Raw genomic sequence first — 14,015 nt, 5'->3', positions numbered from 1 at the left:
CATCAAGAGGAGCATGTGATGGATGAGGCACAAAGCCAGGCCTCTTTGTGACTTGTCTTTGTTCCCAAAAGCAGTCAGGACCCTTGGGCATCCTGGTATGCAAAGGGGAAGTCATTCTGCAGGCTCCACATCTGTCCCACACTAAAATTCTATCCATCGAGGCCTCTTCCCACACCCAGGTACCTCCACACAATACCTGCCCCAGAACATAATGGGATGGGAAATTCTACCCCAGCTTCCTCATCTTTAAAATAATAGTGGAAGGGCCGCTTCTACAGTTGCTGTGAGGACTGACTCATTTTATTTGCAGCCCTAGTGCTGTGCCTAGTATAACCACTATCAATGTGTGTGTGATCTCTCGCTCTCCACCAACCGTGCCACCATTCAGCACCCATAGCCTTAAAAGGATTCAGGTTAATGTGAAAAATCAAAGACCAGTTTGCTTTCCAGAGTCTTAGGAGAGCGTGTTAACATCATGATGTCTGAAGGCATGGCTCCCAGGGGTCCCCTTTGAATGGCAGAAAATTGCCTTCTCCCATTGTAACATTTTACAATCCTCCACCATCACCATAACAACCAGAAGAAACCAACCTGTTGCTGGCACCTTCCCCCAAATCCAAGAACTGTTCATTTTCAGGGGAGGTTGTTCCGCCTCTGTACGATCAGGGGAGGTCAGCATCCTCTGACCTTCTTCTTGATAAAAGGGAGCCAGCGACACACAGGCAGGATCAGGGCACATCCATGTATGCAGCAACAGATTAAATAACTAGTGGTGTCTGATTCAAGGTCAGGCGTGCATGGCTGGCAGCAATGATGGTAGTCAGGAGCCCAGATCAGCTGCTTGGGTAGACTTCCCAATCCCTCCACACACTAATGCAGCAAACTTGTGCTGGTGAGTGGGACTCTACCTCAGTTTCCAATTCTGTAACCCAGACCAGCTTAGAAAGTTAGATAACATTAAGTCTAAACACCATGCCTGGTGTACAGAGAAGGCTCACAAGAATGTTACCTGTACTGGCTCCTGTAAGTCTTAAAGAATCCTAGGGGAAAAAAGGCAGTTGATCTCCACTGCTTTTGTCTCAGGAGCCAATCCCATCACCCTTACCTTACCCACTAGATCCCCGCATCCTGCCCACACACCCTCTCACAGGAGGCAGGTGTTGCCCAGGTTTGTCCACACCCACAAAATACTACTTCTTCACTAGAACCTACCCTAGCCCACTGTGAAGCGCTCCTTCCCTCCCAGGGGTCCTCGGGGCTTTGTTCTTTACTAATGGGAGAGTTTTCCAGGGCTTAATGGTTTGGTTAACATCATTTGGCTATGAGTGAACAGGCGTGCAGCCTACTGCAGTAAAAGCAGCCAGACCACCCAGAGATGCTGTCATCCTCCTTAGAGGAGATGACCCAGCCACACACCCACTTGCTCAACATGGCACAGGCAGGTTGAAGGCTCTGTACTCTCTGGTGCTGCTGGAAAAACATACTGACTTCCAGACTCTAAGATACACCTAGTATCCTCAAAGTCAGAGATCCTGCCCCACCCACCAGCAGGGCTCAAAGTCAAAATGCCCATAAGAATTTGAGGGAACAAAAGGAGAAGACATTTCCCAGGCCTTTCCAAAATGGCACTGACCCACGGTGCAGAAACCAACTGCCCTGACCCAAGTAAGCCCTGTCATCACTCAAGGTCAGCAAGCTAGAATAGGCAATGACAGAATGACTGGTGAAGCATATGTCAGTGACACTCAGGGACCATGGGAAAGCTGGAGACATGTCGCTTCCCTCTCTGATGCTCCACTGAGTATTTATTGAGCAACTCATCTGTGTTCTGAGACACCAACTCTGTGCAGAGCTCAGAGGTGGCTTCTCCCACAAGCCAAACCAAAAGGCATATCCAGCATGCTAGCTGTATGCTGCACACAATCTCTACCTCTACCAAGCAGGAGGCCCTGGGTGATTCACAGTGTTCCAGGCATGGGCACAGGCCTGAGGAGAGAGGTAGGAGTTGGCAGAAGGAGAGGCTGCCTGGGAAGCAAAAGGGCACTAGAGATGGAGACGCTGAGGGCAGTCAAGAACAGGAGGTAGATGAATGGAAGGAAGTTTGATGGAAGTAACGATACAGAACTGACATTCAAAGGTTTGTCTATAAGAGAGTTACACACACACAAACACACACAACAACAACAACAACCTTTGTATGAGGCACCAGGACCACCATTAATCCCTGAAAGGGCAATCAGGAACACACCCAAGTCCAAAAGTTCACTATGCATCTTTCTCTTTCCTGGTGTGACAGAGGTTTAATGGCAAAGTGCCTGGTGCCTAATGATCTGAACATCGGCTTCACCTGCCGATGGATGTTACTTGCAAAGGCACGAAGAGTCAGCTGATCCCAGAACTTGCCTCTCCAGAGGCTGGAGTCAGTTCTAAGTATGATGTTTGGATAGAGCATGCGGCTGCCAGCTGCTTGCTCCTGTGTGAGGCAGGGGGCCTCTACCACATCATGAAGTAGAACTGGAGAAAATGTGGCACAAAACCAGTTCAATGAAAAGCGATTTGGTTGAAATTACATTCCATTCAGGAGCATACTCGCTATTCTAGAAATGTAAAAGGTAAAAATAATACAAATGTAGTATTTCAGGAACACAAAACATTGTGCAAATTGCTTGAAGAAAAAAAATGGCCAAAAGGTGGCCATCTATTGAAATGGTTGTCATTGCCTGTTTTCTTGGTGTAACTCTCTTCTTGAAAAGGAAAAATAGAAAGTGTGGTGTGTGTTTGTGTATGTCTATGCATGTGCATGTGTGCGTGTGTCACACCCACCTCAGAGAGCAGCTCAGGAGCCTCACTGCATCATCAAGCAAATTCCCTTCACTTCCTAGCTTCCAGCAGCATGGTGGACCACCCCACACAGACCTGTGGGCTGCCTCTATTGTAAATGACTTCCCTCCTCAGTCATTGCCCAGCGCTTCAGATGCAGTCTGTAGACCAGGCCAGTGCACACGTGCCTTCCTCAGCTTGGGCAAGGTCAGTTCATGACAGTCAGCTCTGCCAGGGCGGCTGTCATCACAAAGCACGACAGACAGAGTGGCTTCAACAGCAGAACGTGTTCCCTTACAGCTGTAGAAGCTGGGAACATAAGTCAGAGTGCAGGCAGGGTCACTGTCACCCGGTGTGTCCCTATTTGATATTGTGTCTTCACAAGATCTTTGCTGGGTAGAGGTGTATCTGTGTTGTTTCTTCTTAAAGGGGTATCCCATCTATTAGGTTACCCTTGTAGCCTCCTCACAGTCCCATCTCCTCCTTTGAAGGGATTTTAATTCATTCTCTAATAGTCTTTGTTATCTGAGAATTCTGTTGTTTTGTTTTTAAATAAGAAATAGACTTGGCTGTCCTGGGACTCATAAAGACCCTCTTGCCTATGTCTCCCAAGTCCTGGGACTAAGAATGTGCCACCGTGCCTGGCTATAAGAATAGTCTTTAAATCCATCTAATTGTCAAACAAAAAGGGCAGCCCTCACCACAGCACGGTCGCCATGCACTTACCACTATTTTACCTCTGTAAAGTCAGGATCAACTTAACCTTTCCACTGAGATCCTAGAACGATTTCTCTTTACATCGTTGGCTAGTTGTGTCTCAGGACAGCCTGCTCCCACCATCCCTACCCTGTCCCAGCTATGCTCTCTGAAAAGATGCTCATCCCTCTCTTCAAGTCAGAATCCTCTTCAGGGAGACAAACCACTCAGAATTTGCAAACCACTCCCCATGATCCATCTTTTATCAAAAGTACTTCATGTCACAAGCAGGGGCAATGAAGTTAAAGGCACCACCAAAGTATGACATCATTCCCAGACATGCACTAGAAAATTCCCAGGGAAACCACCCCCACTGCCTGGGCGGCCTGGGCGATCGCGTCCCCTGCTGCTGGGTCCTCCGCCTTGAGAAGCTTCTGTCTTCCAACAGATGGAAGCACAGAGACAAACCCAGGGCCTGCATGCCTGTGACATGCACCCCATAGAAATTGTATGTTCTCAAAGGCAGGTCCATACTCTCATACAAGGCCACATCCTCTATGGTGCCACATGAGATGATCAGTAAAGACCCCTGAACATATCACTAGGGGACACTCATCCTAAAAAGAAAGGAAAAGATGACCTGGGAAACCCTAACTCAGGGACATTGGGACCCTCACCCTATCAAGTCTCATGGGTCGTGTCCTCTTTGGAAATGCCTGCTTGATGAACGTGGTCTCCTAGGAATATTGAGTGAATGGTCAACCATACTCATCCATTGTTGCCGAGAGTATCTTAAGGAGCCAGTCTCAGGGGCCCAAGATGCCTTGCTATCTATTGAAATCTGTGCCCCAGAGCCTTAGAAACCACCAGATTTGGGCGTCACCTTATGGTGATTCTGAAAGCTTCTGATCTCCCTAGCCATTTGAACAGGCAGGATCTAGAAGTTATTTTCAATCCAGAAACAATTCCTGTATTTTTGTCTTTCTTTATATTCATGTGTGTGTGAGAGAGAGAAAGGGAGGGGGCAGGGGAGAAAGAATGTGTGTTACTGTGGTTATATATGTACAATGTATGTGCACATGGTCAGTACACACACTTATACCTTATTAACCCTTTGAGGCATGGTCTCTCGTTGAACGTGGAGCTTGAGTTTATTTGACTAAGCTAATGGCCAGCATGCACAGAAACCATCCTAGTCTTACCCACTCTCTGCTGGGGTTATAGCTGTGCTCAAGACCCACTTGTTATGAGGGCCCTGGGATCTGAACTCCAGTCTTCATGCTTCGATTGGAATTCAAGAGCTCTCACCTAAGAGCTGTCTCTCCAGGCCCAGGTCTTTGTTCTGTATGAAAATGTTCATTGCCTTCGGGTTTCCCGGTGTCAGTGTCACTGGTCCCACAAAAGAGTTAAGTAGACATGTGACCTCCCTGCTAGGTCTTTCTAGTAATGATAACTATAAAGGAAATGAAGCTGACATTGTGGAGTTTTCTCAAACCATGGTCAGGGACTAGCATTCCAGACAAGATGTGTGTGAACTGGAAAGTGTAGCCTTGTCTTCCAGAAGGGTGCATAACAGGGACAATGGCTGCCACACACTTGCCTGTCACTGTGTGCTCATTACCTGTCTACTCTGTATTTGTGGATTCCTTGTAGTTGTCCCATTTGTCCCATTTCTAGATAAAAAATGAAGGCTGAGACAAAGCAGATACACGGGTTGATGCCATCATGAGCGTAGGTCTCCAGAGACTACGTCCCTTCTACCATAGGACGCCTATAGACCCCTGTTGTATTGTCACTGGGGCTAACAATAGGTAAGTCCCATGACAGCCACTTTATATGTGCTAGCATCATGTGACTGATAGACTCTTGGTGCTCTTTGCTCCTGGATGGATAGACAGATGGATAAGTTATGGAATTTCCAAAGTCAATCCATAGGGGCACTAGGTTATTTGAGGATACTGCAGACAGAGCACTGGCCACAGAATCCACTGGAGCTTGGGAGGCAGGCGGCTCTGGGAATTCTTCCCCGTTGCTACATTCCCCATGCCTTACTCAAAGCATTGCCAATGCAATCAAGTGAATGGAGCCAGTCATCCTCTGAAGGAGCCAATTCTGAGCAAAGATGATACATCTTTGAAGTTAGTGAGGTCTATTCATTGAGCTTATGCCCTTTTCAATGAATGAAAGTCTTGAAATCTACTAAACAGCAGCGCATCCATTTAGAAGTCGTTATTGACGCCTCAAGTCTCTGTCACCAATGGGTGAAGAGCCACCATGGCAAAGCTACAGGAATTGGCTTCCTGTCGACATTTAGCATAGTCTTCAAATTCTGGTAAGCTCAATAGATGCCATGTCTGGCCAGTCATTCATGTCATCAGCCAAGTCTTCCATTCAGCCCTTTACAGCCATAGCCTCCATGATGAAGGCCCAGTAGCTGACCCGTGTAGCTGGAAGATGCTGAAGAGTGTGGTCCAACAGCCAACACCACAGAGATGGCCACTGTACAGTGGATCTACTATTGGGCAGTCCCTGGGCTGCACAAGTATTAAAGAACTAGCTGAACAGACTCGAGCTTGGCTGCAGCCTGCCCAGCAACCAGCACGCTGTGGCCCCTGCGTCCTGCTGAACATGCACCAAAGACCCATTTCTGGCTCCTTCCGAGTCACCATCATTCACAGTTGCTTAAGAGCACAAAGTGGCACTTGTTGTGCCCACAGAACATCTGCTAAAGACAAACTTGTGCTTATAGCTCTTCACTTCAAAAGACTGGCCGTGTTATAAAAAGAAGGGGACCATCTGTCCTTCTTCTGGACCCCAGCGCCTCTTGGAAGAGATCACTGTGCAAGAAGGCAAGAGAGAAGCCAGCATCAACTTCGAGAAACTATTTTGGAGCCTGAAAAGAGTAGTGCTTTCCTGCCGAGGGACTGGGGTGCACACACAAAAGCCAGCTTGCAGGGGGACATGTGGTGACAGATGCTGAGCAGAAGGAGACCACCTGGGGTTCAATGGAGATCCCCAACGTCACAGAGACTCTGCAGCAAATGACAGATCAGAACTGGGAGCTACAAGGGAAGAGGAAGGGGAGGGGCACGTGGTGTGGCAGCCCCAGGAGAAGCAGAAGCCATGACCTAGGTAGTTGGCTGTTATGTGCACTCAGATGCCCCTCCATCTGCATCCCTCCACCTCATTTGGAGTTCTGAGCCTTGAAAGCATCACCTACACAGAAGTGGCCCGAAGGTATTTGAAGCCTGCTTGGGGGTTGTCTGTCTATGTCCTCTAGCAGAAGATTTAAAAGAAAAAAAAAAAAGTCATAAGAAGCCAGACTTGGTGGTACATACCAGTAATCCCAGCACTTCGGAAGCTGAGAGCGGAGAATCATGAGTTTAAGACCATCCTGGGTGGCATAAAGAGACTCGATCTAACAAAAGACAGAAAAATGAAAATCCCTATTAAATCCAGAAAAGGCTAGGTAAGGGTTGAAGCATGGGGGGTTAACATAGATCAGACTTACAGAGGGAGAACATGAACTTCACAGATAATTCCTGGCCAGAATCTTGATGAAGAGACCCTGGATCCCTGCCTGCCCTGGGTTCCCACTCGTGAACTCCAGACACCCACACTACCCCTGGACCTCCAGCCCTCCATAGCAAGAAACAGTTTCCCGCCATGACCTGTATGTGGATGCCAAGAGGCTCGTCTGTGGACCCAGACCTGGGGCTTCCTTTATTTCTGAAGAAAACCTACTTCTGACACAAGTAGAAATTGGGGGACGAGGATGGAAGCCAGAAGTGGGTTCCTCTGGTCCCTGTTTTGTTGGTCTCTGACAGGACACCCCTGTTCCTCCTCCTGGCCCCATGAACTAACAGCTTTGTCTTGTCTTAGGAAAGGTGTGTAAATTTTTGTCCATATCTTAAATGTTCCAAATTCCACCCACTTGAGCGCTTACTCGAATTTAGATTCTGAGGACAAAGGCAGTTCCTGGCATCATGTAGTCAAGGCTCTAAAAACCCTAAAAGGTCACATCCCTTTTATCCCTGCCTCTTTTCAGTTCTTTTCTGTGCTTATTGATTTCTTCTGGCACACAAGAAAACACGGTAGGCAAAGCCCACTACTTCCATAGAAATAAAACATTTTGCAGTCAACCCACACCATAAGGAATAATTGCAGTCTGTATATATTGCTAATGGACATCTCTCAGCAATTCCCTGTCTCATAAGCTTTAAACACAGACATTAGTATAAATATGCAGAAATCCCCATTCGGGCAAATTACTCTGCATTTCTGAGCGAAAGGAAGATTAACCATGTGCTGATATCTTTGCCAGAGCTCAGCAGAGTAGAAAAAAAAAAAAAATCCCTTGGTCCTCCTTGGGAGGGAGGCTTGAGGCTCCTTGCATGGGAGCTTAGTACAGAGCTGGAGGCCTGAGCAGTTCTCCTCTGGAGGAGCACCAGCACAGCTTCAGGAAGAGGGTAGAGCCACTGTCATCTCCTCCTCCTCCTCCACCTCCTCCTCCTCCTCTACCTCCACCTCCTCCACCTCCACTTCCCCCTCCTCCTCCTCCTCTTCCTCTACCTCCTCCTCCTCTACCTCCTCCACCTCCTCCTCCTCCACCTCCTCCTCTTCCTTCCCCTCCCCCCTCCTCCTCCTTCTCCTCTTCCTTCTCCTCCTCCTCTTCCTCATCCTTCCCATTAGACCACTGTTGCTTGTAGAGGCTAGTTGGTCACCCCACATCCTGTTTCTTGAGCCTTCTTGGCTCCAGAAAGGGACTCGGGCAGCTGAGGATGTATTTTTTTTTCCTGATCTCTCAGCTGCCTGACAGAAGCCTCTAGGGTGGTTCATGCCTCGGAAGTCTTTGCTCCCTGAGGGGTCTAGAGCAAGCTGATGGTGAGCCCCAAGCCTGGAGGGACTAAGTCGTCTGAACTCCAGCATTCCCTGGTCTCCTACCCTCTTGCCCTACCCCACTCCACAGTTCTCCTTCCCACCTGTCCTTCACCCCTCTCCCCTATTAACCTCCTCTGCCAGGCTTACTCCCACTGAGAACCCTGTGCTCCCAACCTAGACCAGCACAAAGCTAGCCACCTTGTCTTCCAGGGCTCCTTCTGCTGATTGCGAAGACGGACCCTCCCTTTTCAGAAACACCTTTAACCCCAGAACACGGCAGTGGTGAGGCTGTCTCGTCAGAACACGCTGCCCAGACCGGAGTGACAAGACATAGTGACTGCTGATGAGGGAGCAGGCAGCAGAGGTGGAGGAAACAGTAACTCTGGGGTCCCCGTGAAGTTCACAGATGTCTCCTTCCCCGTGCACATGCTAAGCACAGGCTGTTGGGTCCCCTTTAGGTACACTGGCCTCTGTGCCTCCCTTCAGGGGAAAAGGTTGGCACGAAGGCTGCCTCAGGAGCTGGGAGCCTCCTGATAGCAACATAGCACATGAGGTAAATTATGACTCAGGCAGGAACTATAGCGCACAGAGATCTGGGTATTTATTCTGTATTCAGTGCCTGCCTTTTCCACGGGGGACTGAATGAACACAGAGAAAGGCTCTCTATTGATAACCTGAGCAGAGAGACTCGGGGCCTCTCGGGGCCGTAGCCCCATCTGTCTCCAACTGGGGACTATTGGAGGGTCTGAGAGCAATGTTTCATTCTGTATCATTGCTTTCTAGTGGGAATTCTGAGACAGCAGGCTCAGCACGGGAGAGAGTCCTTTCCTCAGCTAACCCTCAGGGACACGTGCAGACTCCACCCTTCCTCCCTACCCGAGCATCTTGACAGTCTATTTTCATGTCTGTCTCCCCCACCCAACTGTGAATGACTTTAGAACACCCCCGTCTCTGGCCAATTTAGCAACTTTATGTGATATGTAAAAAGCTATCCTTTCTCAAGACCCTTGCCTGCCACCTACCAGAAAACTGTGAGAGTAATTCAAAACACCCTGAGGACTCTGAGGTAAATTATGCCCCCTGAAGCTGTACAGTGTGACTTGACTGACCTCTGAGCTGCAACACCCCACCCCCACCCCCGGGAGCTATGGCGGCTAGTTCCCTCCAGAATACTCGGTATGAATATTGACCTATCTAATCTTTACATCTAGGAAATGGGGATTATCATGACCCCCATCTACAGATGAAGCTATGGCTCAGAAACATGACATGACTATCCTGTATTTATCCCACGGTCAGGGACAGAATAGAAACAGAAATGAAGCATCCTTTATCCCAAAGCCTAGACTTTAACCTGTATTTACCTTATACCTCAGTGTTTGGCTCTGGGATTAGCTATGGGGGTGTTTAAGCATGGCTTTGTCCCATGTGACACCACAAAGGGGCCCGACTCCATCCCTGATAAATACGCTTTGAATTGATAGAGATATCCTTATAGAAGCCCAAGTGGCCAGCCATGAGAACCCCAATCACCAGTGAGGACACCTAGCCTGTTAACTCTTCCACATGAGGCCCTTCAGCTGAGCTCTACCCTCCTCCAGGCCAAGTCAGCCTCTTCGCAGTCTCAGCCTCCCTGAGCAGCTGCCTCCTTTCTGCTGCTTCCTGGCCATGCTTCATGCTGCAACACAGGCATCATAGCGAATTCTATCAGGTTCTCTGCTCAAATCCTCCAGAGGTCCTCTTGGCAAGCCACTCATGGCTTCTGCCCTCTCCACCAATCTGCTCCTCAGGACCTCTGTGTAACAGTCACTGTCCTTGCTCAAGCTGACGTCCCCATCCTGCCTTTTGCCAGACATTCCTCCAGAAGCCTCCTTGAACCCCACACAGAACCAGATGCCAGCCTAAGGCAGGCCTGACCCCTCTGGCACCCATTCTCTCCATCCTGGGAGGGGCTCCTGGAAAGAGAACTGGTATGTCATCCGTAAGTACCCCAGTTGGGGGCATGCGATGAGATCACACCCAAGCTACCGGAGATCACTCTGCCCAACTCCACCTGGCCCACATGCCCCTCATCCCTGCTGATTGACACAGATGTTCTCCCACAATCCAGTGGGGGGTTACCTACCCTCTATGGGGAATTATAAGGCATCCTCAGAGTTCTCCACCTACTATTTCAGAACCCCTGCAGCTTCACCCCGAAATCTCTATAGGAAGCTATGAAAATACGCATCTGTGCTTTTCAGAGAAGCCTGGGAAGTCAGAGGAGATTCTGTGTGGAATCAGCAAGAGCTGGTTCACATAGCCAGGAGTGGACAGATGCCCAGAGAATCACACCCCAGCACTCAACTATGAGCCACCAGAACTCCGTGACTCCAACTAGTGCCCTAGGGCAGGTGGCAGCTGAGGCCCCTGTTGACAGGAACCAATTAGAGGCACCATGCAAGCATCTCTTACCACTGTGAGTCAATGAGAGAAGCTCTGATAGAAGGTTCCATACAGCCAAGAGAGCACCTCTAAAGAGCGCCTCAAGTTAGCCAGGCTGCCTCTGCACACAGTACATGATCGCCACTGCATTCCTTACTGACCTAGCCGGCTTTGCCAAGCATCTGCTGGGTTGTGACTTAGAGCACTGGAGGAAGGGACAGTGTATTCCATTTCCTAGGAAGAGCTTGATCTTACCCAGCAGGGAGTTCAAGTGCCCTGCTAACTTTAATTCAGTGAGGAGCAGTGGCTGCTGGGAGAAGGGAGGAGCAACAGTATGCCACTGAGCCCCAAGGCTCTTGTAGGCCATCTGCCCAGATCTCAGGGTCTAAATGCAGCCAATGCCTAAGTGAAAACACCACCCGCTCCCCCTCCACATGACTATCCCACCCTCCTAAACTAGCTGAGCTGCCCAGCCCTAGAAAAAAAAAGGGACACATTTTGTGGGTCACCAGATACCCTGCAGTGAGAGTTGTTTGTTCCTTGCTGTATTCCCAGCATTGGCACATAGCCATCCTCAGTAAACACTTGTTGAATGCAGGAGTTGTTGCATGCACAGAGGGATGGGATCAGGGCTACCCATAGAAGCAGAGGTGGCCACTAGGCTAAAGTCACCCTCAAATCGTTTCTGTGGGTTTCGCTAACTTCATTCTAATGCTCTGGCCTCCCTTTCCCGCTTGGCCAGGTACTTTTTGCATTCCCTTTGCACGGATCTCTGCCCAGTGCTGAGCCACACCATAAACACAGCACGGTTCTAATGTTCTTTCTTCTCCTAAGGTGTAATCCTAGAGGCTGTAGAGACGAAGATAAGCAAGCCACTAAGGCCTTGGTTGTTTCTGGCCACGGGCAGTGGGTTCACCAATTGTCCCTGGGATTCCACAAGCCTCTCCCAGTGTCTTCCCTTCCTCCCGAACTCAAGGGTAGCCTAACCAGACCTGGCTGGTTCCAGACTCCTTAGGACTTACCTTGCCTCTTCTCAGAGATTCTCCTCTGACCACCCCCATTCCGAGGGTCCTACCAGCCAGCCCTACCCCAAGCCTCTAAACTACCTAGATCCAGCCACCTCCCCCCAACCCACCCCCACCCTGTGACACCCCCTTCCTTTGCTGTGTCTATAGACTCCAAGCTTTGTATACTCAAATGAACCCTAAACTTTCCTGGGCTGTTGCTCCTGCTATGTCTCTAAGGAGAGTGTCCAGGAAACCGCAAAAGGCAGTCGTTTAAATGCTCAATTTTTTTGTAAGTACAGCTTGATCCTGGTTCTGTGGCTCACTAGCTGTGAGAGCTTAGACAAGTTCTTTTCTCTAGAAGCTTCGTTTTTCCTACAGACCTTAGGGTTAACCCTGAGAGATGAAGGAGATAAGATAATGGCTAGTCTCGAAAGGAGATACAGGAAGAAAACATGCCTCCTATGCCAGGCTCTTCTAAAGCCAGGATACAGATGAACGCCCAGGTTGCATGACGCAAGTGTCATTCTAGATGGCCTCTTTCCTTCATTGGGCTTTTCACACAGGAGCCCTGCCCTCTAGCAGCCTGGGGCCCCAGCCCAAACCAGCAGCCAGGAATTGCGCAGGCGCACTCTGCAGCACAGGCGTATCCTAGCCCCTCCTGGGTGACAGTGAGGCACCGCCCACCCCGCCCCTGGCGCCGCCTTCAAGTGCTGCAAGTCCCACCAGGAGGTTCCCGCGTCTTCCTATTTGCATATGCGCACGCCAGATATTTATATCTTCTCCTCAGCCAGTCCAAGTTATTGATGTCTTAAAGTGACTTTAATCTGAGTCTTCTCTTCTTCAAATGGGCTTTTGATTTCCGGAGTGATATTATACATGGCTGTAAGCTATTGACTGAGCGATTGCGTTGTGTTCTCAATGTGCTGATGCTGGGAATCTGCGATATAAATAAACTTCCTCTGGTAGAATCATTATAAAGCACAAGCAGCAGAAATTTATGGAAAGAACAGATTAAATGCTTAGACTTAAATTCTTCAGCGTGCGCCTTGCCCTAAACTGCTGTGTCTGGAATTTGGGCTGCTGATTCAGGTGGAAAAAAATCAAACGGACACATCGCTTGTCGGTGCGTTTTTACTATGATCTATTGTGTTGCCAAAAGAGAAAGCTCAAAAGCTGCCATTGATAATCCTGGTTAAAACTTGGAGCATAAATTATTAAGACATGTAGTTTCTTTTCAGAATGGTTGGGGATTGGGGCGGTAGCGCAGTAAAGAAATACAACATCAATATGTGCTTATGCATTGTAATGCGGGACATTTTTATGCCCATAATAAAACATTCCGCCTACAACTATGTTTATGAAAGCAACAGATAGGAAGATCCATAATGCCACTTAATAGAGTTAATCACCTCCCATCGGAACGCTTTAAAAGGCTTTTTATTGCACGTTGAAAAGCTCTGACCATAATTAATACCCAGCCCACTGTCAGGTGCCAGTCAGAGAACTGGAAGCTAGAAGGGAACTTCATAGCACCGTGGGGCTGAGAAGATGCTCCAGACTGCTTCCAGCTGTCTGTGCTCCCAGGTTTTAAATCAGAAGGCCAGCCTCCAGGGCTAGGCTGTGTCAAGCCCTGTTCTCTATGGGGCATAGACCTTTGAATTTTAAGTTGTGGGCCCTAGATATAAAATCAGCTCTTTGTTCTTAAGGTTTCTAAGGTTTGGACTGGTCTGAACTCTTGACAGTAGTGCCCCAAATTACCTTCCCAGGAGTCCTGAGATTCTAAGTAAGGTAGCCTCATTGCTCAAAGATGGTCTGGACTGCTAAGAAGTTGACACAAGGCACTCAGCATTCCTCAGAGGTGGTCTGTCTTTGGTCAAGAGGTAGGTAAGGTCAAGTCATACCTCAGGCCCATTCCCTCCCCTCCCCTCCCCTCCACCCTCCCCTTCCCCCCCCCTCCCCTTTCTCTTCCCCTCCCCTCCCCTCCCCTCCCCTTCTCCCTTCCCCCCCTCCCCTTCCTCTTCCCCTCCCCTCCCCTTCTCCCTTCCCCCTTCCCTCCCCTTCCCCCTCCCCTCCCTCTTCCTCTCCCCTCCCTTTTCCTCCCCTCCCCTCCCCTACCCTACCCTACCCTTCCCTTCCCTCCCCTACCCTTCCCTCCCCTACCCTTCCCTCCCCTACCCTTCCCTTCCC

The 14,015-nt window shown here is 49.2% G+C and overlaps 1 protein-coding gene across 6 annotated transcripts in view; it reads left to right on the top strand.

Annotated features, from left to right (window-relative positions):
* Klhl29 (kelch like family member 29) overlaps positions 1–14,015 on the top strand; it is a 300,571-nt gene that overhangs the window by 245,432 nt on the left and 41,124 nt on the right. The window lies entirely within an intron of this gene.

Source organism: Mus caroli, unplaced genomic scaffold (assembly GCF_978045245.1).
Source record: "Mus caroli unplaced genomic scaffold, Mus_caroli_1 scaffold_14, whole genome shotgun sequence".
Lineage (NCBI taxonomy): Eukaryota > Metazoa > Chordata > Mammalia > Rodentia > Muridae > Mus > Mus caroli.
This window is presented reverse-complemented; position numbering and strand designations above follow the sequence as displayed.